Genomic DNA, 21,153 nt, shown 5'->3' on the forward strand with positions numbered 1-21,153 from the left:
TGCTGTTCAGACTGCTTAGAATTACATAGAATTCTTCTTACATGTGCAATTCTATAAAAAAATATTTATTTTGCAGTTGCAGCTATTGTGGAACTTTAGTGAGACTTTGTTGTTATTATTTCCTAGTTGCATATAGAATTCCAAGTGTCTGTATAGGTCCTCATGATATCTCTGATATCGTCAACTAGTGAAAACATTTGGCCATTTTAAATGTAGAAAATTTAATTTTGCATATTTGAATGGTGTTCTCTCTACTCCAGCCTCTCCAAAGAGTGCTCTGACAGGTAATTTCTGTTGTGTTTGGAAATCTCTCTCCCCCAGTCTTGTTAAAGCAATTCCAAAGAAAATAAGCATGAGATGAATGACAGACTAAGTGTAATTTATTTTTTATTTGCCATCAGGGTACTAATTTAAGGTTTGTAAGAACTTTTCAGCCTAAGCTAATGAATATTTAAATACTTGAAGTGGAAAATCAGTATGTGTCTATCTAACATTCAGGGTACATCAGGTTTGGCTCTATGCTCTTTCAGGTTGCTCTGCAAGACAACTGACAGAAATTTTGTTGTACTGTCTGTGGTGCTGTCAAATGTATGTTATCGTTCTGGATTCTCCTGTAGTGTATTTATTGCACTTAAAGTGATGGCATGAAGAACATTAAAATATCTTGAACATGAAGTTTCGCTGCCAGTTTTGTTCGGTTTTGTTTTCTTTAAGGTGATCCTTAAGCAACCATTAGAACCTCTTTGATAAATTCAAGCCAACTAAAATTAATTGGCAGATGTTGAGTATATTTTAAGTAGTTGTCATAAAAAGATAACCATTAGCAGCACCACAAATCTTTCTTTCCTCCTCAAAAGTGTCCCATACTTTGCATTTCCTCTGTAACTTCACAAACAAACCAGAATTCTCAAATTCTGGAATTCGAGGTCCCTTCCAACCGCTACAATTCTGTGATTCTGTGATTTTGACAAAATGTAATATAAAATAGCAATGATACACTGAATGGACAAAGAATATTAATATGTAAACGTAATCAGAAATGGTTACACTTCTATATATCTGAAATGTATTAATGCCGTTCAATCTTTCTGGAATATTTAATATCAGGGTAGGCTGTGAAAGTAAAACGCATTGTGTCACTTGAGTCTCAAGAAAATTTAAGTATTTGGAATCATTTGACAATTTAGCTCCCAAGTGAACATGAAAAGCAGGGCAGGTAGAGTCAAATTTCATTCAACATATTTATTCTGTTCTTTCTCTAAAGTCATTGTGAGATTGTATAGGAAAAAAAAAAAAAAAGAGAGAGAGATTTGCATGATTACTGTGTTGATTTACATATCTTTTTTCTATGTAAAGTCTATTAACTCTGTGATATATCATTTAGTTCCTATCAACATTTGCCTTCCTCACCTGAAAATAAAACATATTTCTCAATAGTGCTATTCTGTAATACTATTCTGTAATACTATTCTGTAATATTACCTTATGGCTTTGTTATTATCAAGTGAGTAGTGCATGTAGAAGACGGTGTATGTTCTTAAAAGAAATTCTTTTTTTGTGTTTTAGAAGATGGCTGCAGTGACTGATGTTTTTATTTCCTAAAGCTTCTAGAGAAAAGGTTTTCTTCTAGCTTGGTGGTTAAGTCAGCTATACAGGCAAATACTTGAATTGCATCTATAGGTACAATGTATTTGAAGATCTATATTATATATTAAATAGTCACAATTACTAAAAAAGTGTTCTCTGAAAATATTTTCAGATAATCGTGTATTACATGCCAACACTTCAGCCATCTTCCATAGAGCTGTGACATAGAGCTATAGGCAGTTGGGGGTTGCCTATTTCTGCTGTCCTGTTTCTAAATCCTCATCCTGAAATGAGTCATAGACAAGGCAGGTAGTATTCGTGACTGAACTAGAGTTTTCAGTGATGGTGCAACTCCAGGTAAAGTAATTTAATTGCTTGAAGCAGCCTTTAGTTAACATTCTAACATACATTATAGTTTTTATATTCCACTGTGCAAACACAGTAGTGTTTGTATGAAAACAAAACACACACAAAAAAAGTCTTTGATGCTAATTTTTGATTTTTCTTATTTGGGGAGCTGTCATAAATCTGCAGGTGCCTTAGTCTTCTAGTCAGATATGTTCCTAATATACCAACAGTTTCATTAGAATTCGTGAAAGAAGGGATCACTCTAGTGGTCTTTACGGGTACCTTTATCCAGGAAAAACATAGAAAAGACAAATAACCAAATCATATTCAAAATCTTTTCAGACTGTATATTGTTAATATCATCTTAGAAGGAAGCTAAGACACTGAGAGCTGTTTTTCCAAATGTTTATAAAATGTTATAATGTTAAAATAATAGATGTTGTGAACAAAATATGGTACGATCTGGGGAAGGTATGGAGCATTATTTTATTCCCAGCACAGGACAACTTTTCCTACTCATTTATCTGTCTGTCCCTCCTTCTTAGATAGTTTCCAAGTTATATATATCCAGAACAGTCAGAGAATTATAATTGTGAAAACCATTCTTTGGACTGTTTTTAGATCCTGAGAAATTTGTCTGCCAGTTGTGTTCTCAGATCTTTCAAACCTGTTCTTCAACTGCTATAAATTACCATACCAATCATTGTGTCACCATCTTAATGCCTGCAAGAGCTAAGCACAGATACAGAATCAGAAGTTTAAGTCCAATGTTAAGAAAATAAGGTGATAAATGCGTAAAGGAAGCTTATGCTGGCTAAATATAGGTAAAACCAGAAAAAGGTAGTGCTTCCCTGGACTGTTAGTATTATTGAGGAGAACACTTCAGAGGAGAAATTGCTAGACCTTATTCTGATTATCAGGTCTGTCGAAGTGTGAAAGTAAACAGATGTGAGTTTGACCTTTCTGTTGTAATTAAAGAAGACATTGCATATTTATTGCCTGTCTCCAGGGTTAGGAATATTTGCATATGGGTATCTGAATGTCTGGGGTCAGAGTTATTTTACAGGTTGGCAGCTGCATCACTTTGAAAGTCAGAAGATGATTAATGTGATTAAATAGCTATTCCAAGTATCTCAACTGAAGCACAGTTTTCAAATACAGTGATTCAGTAGCGAGCTCCAGTGTTCTGTAGTTTTGTTGTTGTTTTTAGGGTGAGGGGTTGTCAGCAGTCTAAGCAGTCTATAAACTCATAATTTGTATGAGATTCACTTTTTTCCTTTAAACATTTTTTTTCCTCCTTGCACTTCTTTATAAATAATGTGACTGACATACTACAGAATGCCAGCTGGAACTGTCATGGCATTTAGATTGTCTCTATGTTCCTTATAGGGTATAGTCTTAATCCAGAGCAACTTAAACCAGTAACAAATTTCATGAATTCATTGGTACTAGTGCTTCATTAAATCAGCCTATTCAAGAGAACATCCTTCAGATATAGGAAGTCGTGTCTTAATCTGCACAGCTTTGTTCAGCCACCTCCATTCGTTGCAACAAGCTATTCATTGACGTCATTTCTCTATTGAATAGAATAAAGGATTTAAGTCTCAGAATCTATGTTTTTTTATTTCTTGCTTTGTCATTAACTTGCTACATTATTTTACAAAGCTTCCTTACTTCTCTGTACCTCCTATTCTTTTTTTTTTTTTTCCTGCCTATTTAGACTCTAGGCTCTTAGCTACAAAGCCTTTACCAGAATGAAGTCTTAATCTCTGGGCATTTTATTTTTTTCAATGTAGAAATAATAGCATTCAGTAACATCGATTCTGAATTTAGGCCCACTGAAACCAGTGAGAATTTTTCTGTTTATTTCAGTGTAAGTGACCAAGCTTAACAGAACAAGTCTATGCTGTTTCATATAATAAAATATGAAAACACAAGTGGAAGTTATATAGTTGCATATTTCAAATACCTGCTGTGAAAATTAAGGGAGATTTCTTATTTTTCATTAATTTACCAGTATGTATGAGATGCATGACCTCTTTTCAGTTGAGGGTGTGATTCAGGAAAAGGGCTTAAGGGTCTACAAGTTAAGTGATATATTTTCTCTATTGGACCTCAAAATAAATAAAAATTAAATGCTGTTTTTTTCTAGGTTCCTTTAAAATGCTTGTCATGGAAGATAAGGTACTGTAAAGAATTAAAGGATTTCATACACTGAATGAGGAATTCTCATAACTCACTTGCACAAATGCTAAGCAAATCTGTAAAGTCAGCTCTCCCTCTGATTCTTCACTAGAAATGCAGGTACTTAAAACAGGACTGCAAGTATGTGTCTTTATTCATTGTGATCTAAATTCTAGAATTGGTACTAAGAATGAAATACAGATAATTGCCAATGACTGCTGCATATTAGACAGTGACTACACACTACGTACAACTATGCAGAGTCAACAAGAGAGAGATAGAAACATGCAGCGTGGAGACTATCGTTGAAGCTGCATCAGAATTTTAGTTCAGCTCTTGCACATTTGAAACAAAGCTGAGCTTCTTTTCTTACAGCACTTTGGTTCACACTGTGGAACTATTTCACAGGGCACAAACTGAATTCCTTATAGATAAAAGTTTATTCCTTTTAGATAAAACTAAAAATAGGCCCTTGGAACTCACCTAACACGCTCCAGCTGCTAGCTGACCTTCAGTCCTTAGTAGCACATCACAAAGCACCACTCCTAAGCATGGATTTCATAAATTTGTATCATCAGCACTATCTGTTTAATTCTACTACACTACTTGATAATGTAAATGTAGCCTAAGACACTCTCAGAATAGGGAAGATACGGACTTGAATCTTCAGACTGATTCTCTAAATTCAGCTCTTTCACTTTTTATTCTGTGATGGCATATCCTCATCACTGTTTTAAAAATGGGCTACATAATGTTTGAGATCTCATCTTGGCACTTTGTGCTCACTGTTCTTTGCATCTGTGGAACGTGCCCTTTAGGAAAGAGGTCCTATTCTGCCCTTTCCCTGAACCCCAACAGAGCATATCCAGGACCTCCACAACTATTAGGCTGTGCTTGAGTTCTGAGCAAGCATGGAAGCACAGCTGCAGGTCTCAGAGAAACATTCACGCTGAAAGGAAAATCAGCACCTGAGTGTGGCAGCAAACGAGAGAGCAGGTTATTTGGTTTTATTTTGCAGTAGAGTGCATTCCAGTATGCACAGTTACTCTTTGACTCACAAGGTCATTTTTCCTACCTTTCTTATTTCCTTTTTCCCCAGCAACCCTGGGTAAAATACCAGATATAAAGAACTTTGCACTCATTCTTTCATCATTTGTTCCACACAATTTCTCATTACTTTAAATACCACTTCACTCACAACTATCTGAAAGGCTATTTTAGCTATGAAAATATCCCACAGCACATAATTTTCTCCTCCTGATTTCTCTCCCCCACTCCCCATTACATGTTTTTTTTCCTCTTTTTCCCACTCCTTTGTTGTTTATCTGCTTCTTTGTTCCTTCTGCTTTTCTACTCCATTGTATTACTTTTCATGTGTGGGCAACAAAGTAAAACGACAAAATTTCTGATCTCCAAAGAACCACCTTCACTTTCCCACCTCCACACAAAATAGAATAGTCCAAGCCAGCACAACAACAACAAGAGAAAATGCAATGTGCATGTTGTATCATCACATTCTGACCCACTTTGAACTCCATGTAGGTGACTTTGAATTCCTTCAACAACTACAAGGACAAGATGTCAATAACTTTAGGGACAGCTCTGAAGATTGTAAATTGGAGTTCTTGCTTGGAAGAAATATGTCATTGAGCTCAGCTAGGAAGAGATACATATGTCAGGTATTTGCCCCTACCTCCCCCATTATTGATATGAAAGTAAAAATAAATTACTTGGAAAAAAAAAAACCATAGACATCCTGAACAGCCCATAGTAGCCATTAATCAACCTTTTCTTACCACTTTCAAGATTCCAGGCTCTATTAACCAAGGGGAAAAAAAAATATAAATCCTAATACTGTTTTTACTGTGCTGAAACCCATAGGGGAAACATAAAAAAAAATAAAATAAACAAAACAAACAAACCAAAAAATTGACTGAAGAAGAAAGAAAGAAATCTACACTTCTTCAGTGTGCCACAGAAGGTATGAAGAATCCCATAAAAATTTAAGTGGTTGACCTTTCCTCATCTGCTTGTTGCAGTTGTCATTTATGAGTATAACCAATACAACTTTTATCATCACAGACACAATAGCATATCCATGTTTGCCTCTAAACGTATTTCACTGCTGTGTAATCAGCACATGAGTCTAAATGCAACTATTAATGAGTTAGTGAGCTCCTCCTTTGTCCCATTTATTCCCTCTAGCTACTCCTAATTCTTGGCAGACATACATGTTTTGGTATGTTTATTTAAGAATCCTTTCCAAAGGCCCTTCTGTTCTTTTTAGCTAGGACCAGACTGACACAGAGGGAGGAAAAACATGACACCACCTTCTCTGCCAGCAATTCAAATGGAATCCAAGAGGTATCTTGCATTAACACTTAAAGGAGAGATATCTATTTAAAACTGGTGAAAGTGATAGAAGTGTTATTTTATCTATCCCGGTTCATAAAAGCCAGATTTTTAAAGATTTATATGGATTTCTGAATTCTGAAAGTAAGAAACATAGGTGATGTTATTCTACTCTACCCAGCGATTTGTCTCATTTTTTTCAGCTTAGTATGCTATCCAGGATAATATCATCAGTGAATATGTTACACTCAAAATGGGTAAAAAGGAAATATACTTTATGTGAAAAGTTAAACTTTTTTTTTATAGTACTTGATATCTTACTAGTCTAATCAAAGAAGTATTTCTAGTCCAGATTTATTTATTACAGGAATTTATTTATTTATTTATTTCTCTTTCTCTCTTTCTTGTTTTCTCTCATTTTTTTAAAAAAAGCAAAACAAATTAGACATAGCCAACTAACTATTCCATAAATTGTTAAAAAAAAAAAAAAAAACTAGTGAAGCCAGAATTCATTGTATAAACTTTTGTCAACAAAAGATCATACAGATCAAGCCTGACAAAGGCTCAGTCTATGGTCTCGTACTAGCAATAGTAAAACAGCATTTTCTGCAGACTACAGCATTAAGAATCCTAGCCCAAGAACATGCAGTGAGACAAACAAGTGGCCTTTTATGACAGTTCTTTTATACAGAGGACTTTTCTACAGTCATTTTTTTTGTGTTTTTTTTTTCACTATAATTGTCATAGTTATTTTTAAATAAAGAAATCTATAACTGCAAAAATAGTTGGAATATCTTCCTGAAGTGTCCTGAATTAGGGGAGTATATCGTTTTGGTGTGTCAGAAGCAGATAAAGGATTCATTACAGTTTGGTGGTACTTCCTGAGAAGGGAGAAGTTTTGCCATCCCCTTCTTCCTCATATAGTTTATTCCCTCTCATTGCTCAGGTATGAGCTGCTAGTATATTGTGGAGTCAGCCTTCACAATGTGCCTCCTGCCCAGCTATCCAATGTGGGATGAGGTGGGTTTTTTTGTTTGTTTGTTTTTCTTTTGGCTATCCATGATGTAGGTTGACAATTCAGAAAGTTATGGCAGCTTTTTTAACTCGTGTGACTCCCCTTGGTATCATACGTCAAAGAATATACTCACTTGACTCCAAAAAGTACATTATTCTGTGAGCATCATAACTTAGAGGCCTTTTCATGCCAGCAGAGAGATCTAAATCCTCTTGTTTCCAGAATTTCCCAGTGGAGACTTTGTGAATGAAGATACTGAAAATAAAGAAAATAGTTTTCTAGTAAGTTGTTTGTACAGGAGAGAAAAATACAAAAATGAACATATCTCAAACAAAATATCCCATATTGTTTCTCAGATCACAGGAACAGGAGCTGGTCTGCCTTCACTCTCACTCAACAAAAGAAAAGTCTGGGAGGAAAGACAGCATATAAATTGAAAGAGGCAGAGAACAAGATAGCCTGATAGGTCAGAGACAATAAGACTGAGGGTACAGCTACTCTGTGAGGATTAAGTTCCTAGGTTGACACCACTCTAAGTAAAATTCACCCAAAACTCTGAATAACTTGATGCAACTTCAAAGTTATATCTAGCTTTGAAGCAGGTCTTGCCCTGAGTGGGGGTTCCCCACTCTGAGCTAAATTATTCTATATCTCATCAAACCTATCTTATTATTCTATGAAGATAAAACACCCAGCTGAGATGCTTTCAGACTCCATTTGGTAGATGTGCACTGCCGCACTTTGATGTGACCCATGTATTCAGGTCAGGTGGTACTTGCTTAAGGGTCTATCTTACAATGCACGCTGTGGACACATCCATTCACTTGTCCAAATGTAGCAGCTCTCTTTTTATTTCAACTGCATCACTTCATACCTGGATCAAGCTGTATATCCAGGTATCTTCTTTTTATTCCAGTTTAGTTAAATGATTATTTTTTAAAATGGTATTTTCTAGACTGATTTCCTTAGTTTAGTATCATGAATCCTGTATGGTTTAGTAGAATCTGTGTATCTATTTAGGTAAGGAGCAGGGGGGAGGAAAGGAGGGGAGGGGAGGGGAGGGGAGGGGAGGGGAGGGGAGGGGAGGGGAGGGGAGGGGAGGGGAGGGGAGGGGAGGGGAGGGGAGGGGAGGGGAGGGGAGGGGAGGGGAGGGGAGGGGAGGGGAGGGGAGGGGAGGGGAGGGGAGGGGAGGGGAGAGGGGAGGGGAGGGGAGGGGAGGGGAGGGGAGGGGAGGGGAGGGGAGGGGAGAGGAGAGGAGAGGAGAGAGAGAGGAGAGGAGAGGAGAGGAGAGGAGAGGAGAGGAGAGGAGAGGAGAGGAGAGGAGAGGAGAGGAGAGGAGAGGAGAGGAGAGGAGAGGAGAGGAGAGGAGAGGAGAGGAGAGGAGAGGAGAGGAGAGGAGAGGAGAGGAGAGGAGAGGAGAGGAGAGGAGAGGAGAGGAGAGGAGAGGAGAGAGCAGTAGTTTCAATTGCATGAATGTTTTAGATAGTTCAGTCTAATCATGCCTCACCTACAGACTTTACTATGCAAGACTTGTAAGCAGATGTTCAAGCAAATGCCAAAACAGCATCAAGAAAATTTAATCTCTGGAAGACTTCTAATAAATTCTTAAGGAGAGGAAAAAATAGCCTTAGTAATAAAGATCTTCAAAGAACACCAAAGGTGTTCTTTTTACCTAGAAGTAAAAAGAGAAATTTCTTGAGAAAGCCAGGATGCTTTCTTCACATAAAATACGTAACTAAATAGAGGATACCAGGAAGGGATACTTTTCCAAAAAGAATTATTACAACATAGCTGCCTTATGCATAGCCTGTACTACACCAAAAAAAGTGCAGTGTATTCTCCCATTGTTCAGTGGAGCATAAGGTAGGAAGCAGCAGGCAGCAAATGAAGTCAGAGCCACAGACCTCTGTCAACCTATTTCCAGATACAAATTAATTAACCTACTCAAGCAATAATACTAACTAGCCCAAGTACTTCACTTCAGTGATATTCCTCCTGTGTCTACTTTCATGACACTATGCTGCATCAGCTTCCAGACCTATTATATAATTCTCATCTGGTTTACATACATTTTGCACAGTACAGCACCATGTTTAGTGGACATGTATGCATGCCTATGGAATCTCATCCAGGACTCCCTATTGTTTGTTCAAAATGGTGCTACTGAATTTAATGTGTTTTGTGTTGTTTGAGAAGGCAGCTTTCTAATTCTTGCTTTCAGTGTTAATATGATGTCTTTCAAAGTATTACGGCCCATGGATGCACATATTCAGTTATATACAGATTTTCTCCTGTTGCTTTATTTTTATTCTCAGGCCTACAATCTGTAAACAGCTCAGGATTCAGACAGCAATTTTATACAAAAGAGAAATAAGGTAGAAACTATCTACTATTTCAGAGTCCTCCCAAGAATGTGAAGAGATTTATGGGAACAGCATTCTAAACATCAGGAAAAAAGCAGTATTTTGTTGATGTTGCCATGGAGATCTGTACTGTATAAAAAATACTAATTTGGTTTTAAACTATCCTAGCTCCTGTACTAGGTAAATCATGATCTACCTAGGCTGGGGTGCTCTTAACCTTGGTATTCTTGACAAAATTCTACCTCACTGAAGAAATTAAATGAGATTTCAGGTTCAGTCTCATTTGGGGGGGGGGGGGGGGGCAGGGCAGGGGGATGAGGGGAGATGGGGGGAAGGTCTCCTTTCTGAGATTGATTTATAGATTATTTACAGAAATACCTAATCTGGTGGAAAAAGAGGAGCACACAGAAGCACTTGTGGCTGAAGCAGTCAGTCCTGCTAGAGGAGTTTGATAAAGAGATCTTGCCTGGCTTACCTGACATTGATCACTCCTGGCATTTCCAAGTCTTGCTAAAATAAAATAAGATAAAATAAATAAAATAAAATAAAATAAAATAAAATAAAATAAAATAAAATAAAATAAAATAAAATAAAATAAAATAAAATAAAAATAAAAGGTCAAACTTAGGAAGAGCTACCAGTATTTATAGCAGCTGTATGTTTCTGAATTCCTATCTCTTTTCTTCATATTCCATTCTATAAGACATGATAAAATCTATCCGTGATGAAGTCTGTCTCATTTACTTCAGTCCAGCTTACCATTTTTCCAAATCAAAACAAGATAAATAATACGCTTGTTTGTGGTCTACATCATATAATTGCTATGTATTCAGCATTCTCTTCAGGTTCTTATTGTGTAATTGTGCAGAGTAAGTGTTAAAACTCCTGTTGTGCACTGGTCTGCCAAATCAAGGTTTTAATATTTGTGTTACTTTGTATTTGATAAAGGTTATTATTGAGAAGGAACCAATAGTTCTGTCAAGTCAGCAAAGGTGCCCTAAGTATAATATAATGGGATTATGTGAAATCATTGTGCAAATCATGAAAACTAGACTTCTACTTCATTAAATACTTACTCATAGATTAATGAAAAATTTATTTTTTTAAGAAACAGTAATAGTTCTGGAAATGTGAAACTGAAATGATATATGACAATCTAGAAGCATTTTCCCTGTGCAGGTTTCTTTACACAAGTTACTACCAGTATCTCTCTAGTGTCTAACAGTTCCTTTATTATTTTTTTTTCTGCTACTTGGGTAAAACCTAAAGGTTTTTGTTTACAATTCAGCAAAACAATCAGGACCAGATAATAAGAAGTCTAGTTCAATAATAGTTAAGGTAAATTAATAACTTTTTTAAGTCCTTAGTTTAAAAGTTTAAAAGTTTCCCTTTAGTCAGCGGTTATCAGAAAAAATAAAATAATAAAATAAAATAAAATAAAATAAAATAAAATAAAATAAAATAAAATAAAATAATAATAATTTTAGTTGTCTCATCCAGTTTTAGTTTAGAAAGGATAATGGTGTCAGTGAATAGAGTTTGTAAATGTGAATTTAAGTCCTTATTACACTTATACACTGCTTATTACACTGCTGGCTTCTGGCCTTTCTGATTTTTTTCTTTTAAGATTGTCTAAAACCTCTATTTAATCATAATAGAAATTGCTTCTTTCACCATGTCAAGTTGTCAGGTAGTAACAGTGAATATGATTCAGTTGTCTTTGTAGCTTTCATGACCAGCAGACACATTTCTTAAAGCAGCGTAGTTCTGTTTAAAACATACTGAAGCTATATAATAGCAAAAGGAAGGTTGTAAAACTACAAGTTCTTACGCTTTATTTAAAATTTTCAGTCTGAATTGGCATTCATTCTGAGCCCTCCATGAAAGCAACAGCCACTTGTGTCACTGGTAACTGCCTTTTAAATTTATTTTAAAAATCAATTCATATCTGAAAGAAAACACATGGCAAATACAGTTTCTAATGTGGTGTTTTAACTATCTGAGATTTCACTGTGGCCCTTAAAAGACTTTAAACTTTGCATAATTTAACATCTTATCCCTAATTCACAGAATCACACCTGCTTAGGTTTGAGAAAGTTAAATGATATATAACTTATGAAAGAGCAATGTCACACATTAAACAGTAAGAAGAGAAACTTTTTTTTTTTTTTCATTCCAAAATTGCTATCCATTGTTTTCTGTTGTGTGGAAAGTTGCAAAAGACTGTTTTTCAGATTTGCTTGTTAAGGAGCTATGGTTCATTTTGATTTGAAACTCCATTCATTGGTTCATACATTGGTGAGATTACTAAAATATCAATATATCAGAAATACCTGAAATAGAAAAAAAGAACAATTACCTTTTTCGTGGCACTTTAATTCCCTATCTTCTAGTGTGACTAAGTAAACAATATGTTAACTAAATTTTATTGAGCTCTAAAAAATCTACAATATGATTCTCATTGATTTTTATTCAAAATGTTTCCATTATCTTTACTTAAGACTATGCAATCTTATCCATACTTAAGACAATATAAGTTTGGGCTAGAGCCAAAGATTATAAAAAGTAAAGAGGATCTTGCCCTTGGCTTGGGCTTTGAATCAGAAAGCTATTTTGCATTAAGTAGTTGGAAAAACTGTTAATTCTAAGCTAAAGATAAAGGTTACGTTGAATCAATTTAAGAAACTAGATGATTTTTTACTTTATTTTGTGTGTTTATGTGTGCTTATAAAATTCTCAGTGAACAAAACATAAAATATATTAGTACTTTAAAGTACTTCCTTCCTTAACTAGCAATGTTTGATGAATCAAAATGCTGAGTTTAAAAAAAATTACACACTTATAAAACTATACTATGAAATATAAGAAATTAAAAAAAAATGGGCTGAAGAAAAAGAACTCTACAGCCAAAAATATATATATATATATACATTCTACAAATAATATATATATATAAAAAAGCTGATTACAATAATCAATTAACAACAACAACAAATCTTTAAAATTTTTTCAATTCGTTATAGCTAAGGAAACTGAAAATTCTTATTCCTGAAGACCTGAAAGACAAATAAGATCAGAAACATAACTACCTGAGTGCTTTTTGCTGGCTGTAAATATAGTGTATGTATCTCTTAAAGTACGTCATCTCCAGCTACTTTTCATATTTCCGGTTTCACCTCCAGTATAACTGTTCCATTTCTACATTCACAGAATCTTTTTAATCTATATTACTTGTGTCATATGTTGCTCAATAATCAATTTGAGCCAAGGTGTCTGACAGAGACCAAGTTCTGAGCTTGAAGTAGTCATCAAACATTATATGATTCTGGCCACAACAAACTATTCCCAACAGGTTCCTGTGAAATTAGCTCATAGACTGGCACTGAAAATTCCTCTTGAAACTAGATTCAAGATAATTGGTGGGCCAATGCAAAGGAATTGAAATTCATAGAGAAAATTTTTTTCCTAAGAATTCCCTTAGCTCAGATAAAAAGAGAGAAACTTATATGCATGTAAATAAAAAGAATGAGAAATAGAGGGAACAAAAACTTTGGATACAGAAAATTAAGGAACACAAAGAAATAGCTGAAGGGAGGGAAAAGACTGATGCACTAGATAAGAAATATACTGGACAAAAAGTCTACTAAATGGGATTAGAGAAATAGGAAATTATATTTTTCATGTTGATCAAATATTTTGGGATGCAAACTAAAGAATCATGCACTGCATTCACTTTTAGTATAAGAGTTTGGTTTGCACATATTTTCTGCAACAAGAATGGTGTGTTTCAGTGTTGTGTGATATTCTACCTGTTGGAACATTTAGTACTGTATTAGTTGCCAAGGCAACAATGTTTTTTTGTGAAGCACATTCTGGGCCTGGCTTTCCCTTTTGGAGTTACACCCCTGTGGAGCACAAATAAATGTGACCAAGTTATGCATGAGAAGTCAGAATTTGATGAACCATAGCAAACATTAAATTGCCTGCATTTTGCGCTTCTACAGTATAATTTCCAGAAGACTATTGTGACAATGATTAGTTTTTCATGACTACAGTTCAAAAAATTGTAATTAGACATAGAAACTCAAATGTTCTCATAGCTAGGAAGGTCTATTACCACTTCATTATATCTGAAAGCTAAATGATGATGCTATTGAATTGTTTGGTATTCACATAACCAGGATAACTGGAACATTCAAGAAGCACAAACACACATTCATATATACATATATGCACTGCACTGCAATAGCTGACTGATACACAGCATATATGTTTAAGCCTGAAATATGAATATAACATGTTAGTTGATTGTTAACCCTTTCACTGACTCCTGAGCTTTAGGTTTACTGAGTTATTTTACTACTCCTTCAACTTTTCTTTCTGAATTATTGTCTTCCTGTGCTTTTATGTTCTTGCTTGTCTCATTCACCAATTATGTCTCTTTTTTTTACAGAGGTTTATCTTCACTGTACATTCATATATGGACTCATTCATCCCTGACCAGCTTGGGATACAGCTAATACTGCTACTTAATAATACTGCTATTTAAGTGTGTAACAGTAAAAAAAAAAAAGGGGGGGGGGGGGAGGGGGAAGGGATGAATCACTTAAGCAAAAATGCTGCTTAGTGAAAGCAGTTTAATTTAAATAGAATCAAAAACTTTAAAACTTTGAACCTCAAAAATCTGGGGTAAATGCCAAATGCCCTGTTTCCAGCAGAGAATATGCCAGGAAATCATATTACCTCCAAGCTCTTAAATGGCAAAGAAAGGCAAACATTAAGATAATTCTGTAAAAGAAAACAAATGAAAAAGTGCCATTTTGGTGATTGGGTCATATTTTATGCAGTTGCCCCCTGCAGACTTCCTCCTAAGAATTGAATCATTTTTATTTGTTTAGGAACCTCAACTGTAAAACATATCTTTTTCTGCAGTATCCAAAGCTCAGGTGTTTTCTAAGAAAAGATCTGAAGTGAGTAATCATAAACTGAGATTTACTTACTAATTTATCTATTTACCAAAAACAGCAGATAATGAAAATATCTTGGCCATGAAGGAAGTCACATGCTTTGAAAAAACTGACAGAACCCTTCAAAAATTGATCTCAAATGGCTGAGCTACCTATAAAATCCAAGCAAATCTAATGGTTCATTGATGAGTGAACTGCAGTATCCTTAGCCTAGAAACTTATTAATCACTAGGCCAGTCAGAATTCTTGACATCACAATGAGTTCAACGTTTTTTATTTTCTAAGTATTTTAAATTGATTTGTATGTTACAGTTGTATAAATCTCCTAATAAGCAAATGGCTGCTGAATGCTGAATTGCACTAAGTTATGTGGTCTTGATGTTACATTAAAATAACAGGACTGCCAGAGAGTAAAAGTAGATGGTCACTCAGAAAACAAAATGTATCAGATGATGTCAAATATATAATAGCTAGGTAGATTTTAAGTCTAGTATTCAGTCACAGAAATACATAAAATCCTCTTAATAAGAAGGCAGGAGGAAAGTATCATAATATCCAGTATATTGAGTGGTGAAATACTTCCAATAGGCTCTTTCACTGATGCAAAATGCTTTTAGATGATCAGTTTAGTCTAAGTTTAGGATGAGTATTTATCATTTCCAATGGAAAAAAAAAAATACAGTTGAGGAGTTAATGTAGCAGTCTCTTTGAATAATGGCAACTGTTACAGCAAAGTAACCTCACACGTTAAAAGTGAATTTAACAGTACTTCAGACTGAGGTATCAAAAATTTCACAGACCACTGAAGAACTCAGTTCTTCTTCTTTGTGTCCCGTTCTGGGCTCCCCAGTATGAGAGAGACATACTGGAGTATAACTGGAGTCTAATGTAGAGTCATGAATATGATTAAGGGACCAGAGCATCTCTCCTATAAGGAAAGAGTGAGAGAGCTGGGACTGTTCAGCCTGTAGAAGAGAAGGCTTGGGGGAATCTCATCAATGTGTATAAATATGTAAAGGAAGACTTCAAAGAGGATGGAACCAGGCTTCTTTCAGTGGTGCCCAGTGCCAGGCCAAGAGGCAAAGGGCACAAACTGGAACACAAAAGGTGCCATCTAAATATCAGGAAGCACTTTACTGGGCAGGTGAGAGTGCACTGGAATAGGTTGCCCAGATTGGTTGTAAAGTCTCCCTTTTTGGAGATTTTCAAAAGCCTTGGGGTCCCTGCTTGAGCAGAGGGGATGGGCAAGGTAACCTCCACAGGTCCCTTCCAACCTCAACCATTCTGTGATTCTGTAATTCTCTGGCAGCTAGAGGTCTCCAGAGACAAGTGTGAAGTACATGCTAGGAGAAGGACTGTTTTGTCTTGTTTTTCACACACTGAAAACCTCTTCCACTTGAAATTCTAAGTGTTTTTGGTAGACTTTACAGACAAATTTAGAGTACTTGCATGGGCACATATGATATTCTCATAGAGCAATTTCCAGTGAAAGCTGAGGAACAACCTGAATCCTTTCCAGAATCAATAACTATCTGTCATCTGCTGCTTAATACTACACCATTGGGAAATGGGAGACTGAGGCTAAGGTCTCTGATCCATTAGATTTTGATTTTTCTTGCGGAACCTCTTTGTAGTCACATACAGTAAAAGACATTTCAGTGATCTTAGCTCTCATTTGAAATATGGAAAACTGCAATACAAGTTTTGACCTGAGTCAAGTACCAAAAGAAATGTACCATACTGAGGAAGCCATGCAACAGTTTTTTGTTCTGGATTTAATATAGTTTTTTTCTTATGTCTTTCATAAGAGAAAATGTTCAGTTCTTTTCAATGTGGAACAGCGAGTTTATGAAATTTGGAAGTGTTCACAGTGTAGGAAATGTTTATCCTGTGCAACTGTGTATTGCTACACAGAAAACTTTTGCCCTGGTTTCTCATCTATAGGTATAAATGAGTGCATTTCATAATATTGGCTCCTGAATCACTGAGGAGTCTTCACTGTAGTCTCTGAACCAAAATCAGGGTGGTATTGCTAATAACTCATGAACATTTAACAAGTGCACCATCATTGACTATTACACAAAAATGCTATGTGGTTTATAACCACTGAGACCCTAAATTTAGTTAAATTTATCATATATGCTATTAAAGTAAAATGACTCAGTATGTTGTTAGTTTAATAAATAAATAAATAAAGTTATACAAATGGCAGATTATTTAACTGTGAGAAACAAAGGCATACTATGTTTTTACAATGTTTTAGGGTGTTTCAGATGCTTCTGAAGAGTGAGTGGGGAACTGTATAGCTTTGAATGATCACTGGCAACCCTAGCTACTAGCCATAAAATAGTCTGATGTTTAGATATCTTTCAAGGCATAGTCCTAAATAAGTCAATCATCCAGCTAGAGGAATCTATACTCTGCATCCATGCGGAAAAAATAAATAGAAGATTGCTAAATGTTTCAGAATTTTGTGAGGTACTCTGTATTTCATGTTTTATCAACCCAAGTCTAAAAATCAATACTTAAATCTATTTCATTTTTTCCCCTAATTGTTTAATATATTTTATTCTATTATACATATAAATATCCAAAGCCAATGATTATGGTTACAAAGTAACAATGTAAACTCTGCACTGGTTAAGTCATTTCTTATGCAGAACCCAGGATCCATACAAAAAGTAAAAGCATTAATTGTTTTGTTTCAAAGATCAATGAGAAAAAAAAAAAATCCTTGGAGAGATTTTCTGCAGGGCTAGCCCACTCCTAAAATTAAGTATTAGACAAATTTTACTCTGAAGTACTAGGAAAAAAAATTGCACAAGCTGTCTCCTTGCCCAATCTTGGCATTATTGTAGTAACCTTTGCTTTCTTTTCATGTTTGTGAATTCAGCTGGTGTGGTTTGGACACTCAATGGTGTGAGTGTCTTCTTGGTTATCTTATGTTATGACATGGCACTACACCAAGTTGTCAAAAAAATTACCCCTTTCTGAGAAAGAATCATTTTCTTTTCCATATGTACAGTTCAGGAAGAGCTCAAATCTCCTGTCACATCCTTTAAATTATAATTTAAACAAATTTCAGGGCACATAGAGTGTAACTGACTCTAATTGTCTTGGATGCCGTAGCTGACATATGCTTACTCCCTTTCAAACATTTGTGATTTCCTCAAACACATATACACACAAATAGAGTCCAAGATGCATTTTAATCAGTTCTGACTTTTTAACAAACATATTAATTGATGATTTCTGCTCTGCATTTTTTTTTTTGTCCTGAGTGCTTTCCTAAGAGTATAATACAGCAGTTCATGAGTAATTTGTCTATTTTCAAGCCAGCAGTACTTGTACTTAGTCATTCCATGCCGAAAGTTGCGGTGGTTTTATTGTGCTAGGCAGCTGAACACCACAACCGGTCTCTCACTCCCCCTCCTTAGATGAGGAGGGAAAGAAGTAAAGGAAAGAACAACTCACGGGTTGAGATAAGGATGATTTAATTAAAGGGAAGAAAAAAATAATTATTAAGGAAAGATTATTATTAATTAAACAATTTAACTAAACAATTAACAATTTAACTAAAGGGGAAAAAGGAAAGGGGAAAAGGGAGGGGGAAAGGGAAAACTAAACAAAACAAGTAAAGGCTATGTGGAAGAGCAGAGGAAAGAAATTATTCTCTATTTCCCACAAATGAGCGATGCTTGACCACATCCTTGAAGCAGGGCCTCAATGCACGTAGCCGGTGTTCGGGAGGAGGACAGACGTTTTCACAACGAGAGCCCACCCCTCCCCTCTTCCTCATTTTTCCACCTTTTATTGCTGAGTGTGACACCATATGGTATGGAATATCCCTTTGGTTGGTTTAGGTCAGCTGCCCTGGTGATGTTTCTTTTCTTACATCTTTGCCCACCCCTAGGGGGGTTAGAGAGAGTCCTGATGCTGTGCCAGCACTGCTCAGCAGCAGACACAACACTGGTGTGATACCACTGCTGTTTTAGCTACGAGTGCAGAGCACAGCACTGTATGGGCTGCTGCAGGGAAAGTTAACATCCCAGCCCGACCCAGTACAAAGTGGATTCTTATCTCTCTATCCACCTCAGTTCACTATTACTTTACGAGAGTGCAATTTTCTTACTTTCATGTACAATATCATAATGTTACATTAAAAAAAAAATCTGAAAGAATATATAGGTTAAAAGATAGAGACAAGTTTTCTGTGTGATCTAATTTAGTACTTTTAATTATAAACTTCTTATTTTGTACATAGTCATTACTGGCTGAACATAGGGATCATTGGCATGAAGTCTAGTTGGAGGCCAGTAACTAGCCGTGTACCCTAGGGGTACTAGGTCCACTCTTGTTTAACATCTTCATTAATGACCTGGATGGTCAGAGTGCTCCCTCAGAAAGTCTGCGGATGACACAGAAGTGAGAAGAGTGGCTGATAGACTGAAGAGTTGTGCTGAAAACCAGAGGAACTTGGACAGGCTGGAGAAATAGGTTTACAGCATCTTTCACACAAGGAAAGACTGAAGAGCTGGGACTGTTTAGCCTAGAGAAGCTAAGAATTGGGGTGGATCTCATCAGTGTATACAAAAACTTGAAGAGATGGTGTGAAGACAACAAAGTCAGGCTCTTTTCAATGGTGCCAGTGACAGAAGAGGCAATGGACACAAATGGAAACACAGAAGGTTTCCTCTGAACACCAGGAAACACTTTCTTACTGTGAGGGTGACCAAGCATTGAAACAGGTTGCCCAGGGTGGAACTGCCTTCTGAGAGATACTTAAAACCCATTGGAACATGGACGTGGGCAACTGACTCTAGGGGGCCCTGCTTGAACAGGGGTGTCAGACCAGATGGCCTTCAGAAGTCCCTTGCAACCTCAACTGTTCTGTGGCTTTGTGTATTGGGATCTTGGCTTCAGTTCATTATCATTGAGGCTAGCAAAATTTGTTAATGCTTAGACTCTGAAATACTGGCTAAAATTTTAGACAACTTGTAGTGAGGCCTGATTTGGGACACAAAAGTCTTCTGCATTTGTTCCCTGCGCAATTCATGTTCTTCATTGGCAAGCCTGTGACTGAAGATGCTCTTCCCCTCCTCTGGCAGATGAACCCCATCAGCCCCCAGTAGACCAGGACTCTCAAAGCTAGTCTCATGGCCTAAGTAGCCTAACCTCTAACTGTAGCACAAGCCCTGTAACCATTTGTTGATTTGCCAGATCTGACTGGCCCTTTTAAATCCCTTCCCTTTCACTGTGAGGATTGAGGAAAAACTCCCTGCGCTCCAGAATCCCTTACCACTGCTCCCAGGGCTGTGTAGTCCTTCTTGATACTCCTGACTGTATCACCGATGACCATGGGAAACAACAGCAGTGGATAATAGTGGGCTGTGTGAGGCTTGGTAGTCTCTTGGTGACATCCCTGATATGAGACCCTGGCAAGCAACATACCTTTCTAGAAAGTATGTCAGGTTGGCAGATAGGTGCCTCTGTACCTCTCAGAAGAGAATCACCTACTTCAATCACCTGTTGCCTTTTCTTAGTTGCACTGATTATTATACAAAGAGCAGATCAGACTGCCTTAGTCAGCTCCAGCATCTTTCCTGATGTGACAGATCTTTCCTCTTCAGTCAGCAGAGCAGTGAAGCAGTTCTTCAAGTGTACCTTAGGTTACAGGGAAGCCTCTTCCTCTTGCTGATCCTTGCCATTGCAAGTTTCCATTCTTCTGTGTTATCTATTGCCTCCCCTCCCTTCTGTGTGTGCTGGTGGAGAGAGTTTTTCGCTGTTCGGCCAGGGGCTGCAGACTGCACTTGGAACCTGCTATCTAATTCCTTCTCAGGCTCCCTCTTGTTATGTAGCCTTTTCACCACCTTCTGCTGCAGGACATCCTCCACCTGGGCACACCTTTTACATGCAGCTTTGCCCCCCTGTCCCTGCCACAGGAGAAAGGCCTAGGTGCTTCCTGCACCACAGCCTATCCCTTCAGCAGCTCAGTCGGGGTGGAGGCATCAGCCACCACTGGAGTAGATGGTGCAGACAGATCTGCAGCCTTTTCTCACAGAAAAATGCCCACCTTTCTGACCTCGAGGGTCAGGCAGGATGAGTGCAGATGGTCACAGAACAGTGCCCGTCTTCTGGGTCATACATACTTCAAGTCTCCCACTTAGCCAGAGGAATGGCTCTCCTTTGAAAAGGCACCCTCCTGCACAAAGTGCTGCTCCACTCCCTGACTGATGCACCACACCCTGGTCATCACGCACCCTAGGGATACCAGGTTACCTTTTGTGAGTTGGGGGGGAGGCCACCACTGCTTCTGGCCCAGCCCATGCCTCATCAG

The 21,153-nt window shown here is 36.9% G+C and overlaps 2 long non-coding RNA genes across 2 annotated transcripts in view; one reads left to right on the plus strand and one right to left on the minus strand.

The window, feature by feature from the left end:
• Positions 1-21,153, minus strand: part of LOC125180532 (uncharacterized) — a 75,651-nt gene that overhangs the window by 47,100 nt on the left and 7,398 nt on the right. Inside the window, exon 2 of the long non-coding RNA XR_007159141.2 lies at positions 7,620-7,741. This is a non-coding gene — a long non-coding RNA (uncharacterized lncRNA). The remainder of the gene's footprint in view (positions 1-7,619; positions 7,742-21,153) is intronic.
• LOC125180533 (uncharacterized) overlaps positions 1-21,153 on the plus strand; it is a 43,337-nt gene that overhangs the window by 4,967 nt on the left and 17,217 nt on the right. The gene's annotated exons all lie outside the window — the stretch shown is intronic.

The sequence above is a fragment of the Anser cygnoides genome, chromosome 4, assembly GCF_040182565.1.
Source record: "Anser cygnoides isolate HZ-2024a breed goose chromosome 4, Taihu_goose_T2T_genome, whole genome shotgun sequence".
NCBI lineage: Eukaryota > Metazoa > Chordata > Aves > Anseriformes > Anatidae > Anser > Anser cygnoides.